The sequence below is a fragment of the Hippocampus comes genome, unplaced genomic scaffold, assembly GCF_001891065.2.
Source record: "Hippocampus comes isolate QL1 unplaced genomic scaffold, H_comes_QL1_v1.1 scaffold508, whole genome shotgun sequence".
Classification (NCBI taxonomy): domain Eukaryota; kingdom Metazoa; phylum Chordata; class Actinopteri; order Syngnathiformes; family Syngnathidae; genus Hippocampus; species Hippocampus comes.
Window position 1 is genome coordinate 1 of NW_017804879.1, and position 2,240 is coordinate 2,240.

At 39.4% G+C, this 2,240-nt stretch overlaps 1 long non-coding RNA gene across 1 annotated transcript; it reads left to right on the forward strand.

Annotated features, from left to right (window-relative positions):
* The first annotated feature begins 182 nt into the window (after positions 1–182).
* On the forward strand, positions 183–2,208 carry LOC109522852 (uncharacterized). The gene is made up of 3 exons (XR_002169639.1): positions 183–444; positions 1,015–1,212; positions 2,073–2,208. It is a non-coding gene; the product is annotated as an uncharacterized LOC109522852 (long non-coding RNA).
* The last annotated feature ends 32 nt before the right edge of the window (positions 2,209–2,240 follow it).

The window sequence follows — 2,240 nt, forward strand, 5'->3', positions numbered from 1 at the left end:
TGTACTTGTGGTTTTCGACTCTTCTTGTAGGGTTTACTCCCTAAAGCCCTCCTTCGTAAATAGTGGGGGAACACTGTAATTGCTGCTTATTTATTTACTGCAGTGGAAAGAATTAGTATCAGGAGGAATTCTAGAGGGAGGGAAATACAAAAAAACTGAACTTTTGTTCAATGTCATTGTCATTTGCCTTATCTGTTAGTGATAAAAATTTGAAATCAAAAAATGTTACTTTAATGCCATATCGTCCAGCACGACTATTACACAAAAGGAGTAATTTTATGTCAATATTTAAAGAAAAAAACCCCAATACAAACACACTGTTAATATTTTGACTTTCTCTCGTAGAATGGCCTGACCCCGCTCCATGTTGCAGCACATTATGATAACCAGAAGGTGGCGCTTCTGCTCCTGGACAAAGGAGCATCCCCTCACTCGATTGCCAAGGTGCACTGCTTAGCACGATTGAAAATTCTTTGTGAGATTACGTTTAAGGAAGAGTCAACGGTGGGACTCAGTTACATGGTCATAAGGAAGTTTCAAGTTGTAACCTTCAAGTTTCATCCAAGTCCCGAGTGACTGGCAAAAAGTAAAGTTCCTGCTCAAATTCAAGCAGGCCGAGTCGAGTCATTTTATGTGTTAGAAAAGTCATCCAATCTTGCATCGCCACAGTAGAAATTTGCCCATTAGCCAATTCGGACTCCGTGTACACTATTCAATTGTCTTCGCAAATAAACGCGTAACCATCATGTCCTCATGGTGAGAGATGAAGTTAAATGTCAGAGTTGTTGTTGTCTCGTATCTTTCAGTTGCTAACAGCATGCTGCCAAGCTCTTTCTCCTGATTTGATTTAAAAATAATAATAATTATCCCCGGATCAGAATTAATCATCTTTGCATGTCCCCCTATTCTACACTTAGCGTAGCGGTGAGTTGTCAGGTTTGTGCGCGCACAACAAATGGCACATTATGTTCGATGTGTTTACGTCGTTGTGTCTTGTGTGTCTTTCTGGAGCAGAACGGTTACACCCCTCTCCACATTGTGGCCAAAAAGAACCAAATAGACATTGCGACAGTGCTCCTGAACTACGGCGCCGAAAGCAACGTCCTGACCAAACAGGGCGTCACGCCACTCCACTTGGCTTCGGAGGAGGGCCACGCCGACATGGCTGCGCTGCTCCTGAGTAAGGGAGCTCATGTCAACACCCCTACTAAGGTACGGTGCGGGCGTTCATTCATGCCAAACTGTTGCGCCTTGACTCACAAAAGGTTTGGAACCACTGACTTAGCGTGCCGACTATTAGCATGTCCGCATTCTGCGTCACTCGATGTTCTCCACATTGTGGCTCCACACCAGGGTTGGAATATTTTGGGATTTTTCATTACAGCTACTTTTTATTTCGTTTTGACTTTTGTTGTTCATTTTCGGTTTGTTTTAATGTAGAGCAAGTATGTTAAATTTTATTAGTTTTAGTATGAGTTTTAATTTTTTGTTTTTTTTGTTTTTTTTAATGTATGGAGTATTTGTCGAGTACAGGATTTCAAGAAAAGGTCATCATAGTTTGACCTGCTTTCTTCTGCACAGACGTAGAGCAATACCAAAAGAAATACATCAATAAACCCCAAAGGTTCATGCACGTGAAATTGACGAAGACCTATTTTTACAGTAGTTTTATAAACATAAGATGGACTTTAAGTTCAGTTTTGTTTTTTTAAAACCATTTTCATTTTATTTTATTTCATTAACAAAAATGTTTCTTCAATTTTTATTATTTTGTTACTTTTTGTTAAATGTAATAACCTTGCGCCACGCAGGTTTTTAGCTTGGTAGAATTTAGCATACAAACAGCTTGCAAGTTAGCAGGTGTGCGCCTTTTGAACCTTGACGACGGTTCATGTTGTAAAATTCTTCAAAATTCACTTGCCTGTTCTATATTCAAGTTGCAATCTCACTATAATCTGCCACGCCAAATATTAACTTGCTTCTATGTTTTCGGTTTTCTGGGAAATACCGCCATGCGACAGCTAATTGATTTCTGTGTTTTAAAAATGACAAAAATGTCTTTCTGTGTTTAGTGTGGCCTTACCGCCCTTCATTTGGCAGCACAGGATGATAAGGTTGCTGTTGCGGAGATCCTTGCCAGAAATGGCGCCAACCTCAACCAGCAGACCAAAGTAGGAAACTAAAAAAAAAAAAAAAAAAAAAAAAAAATTTACACACCACAACATTAATAAAAAGTTTGG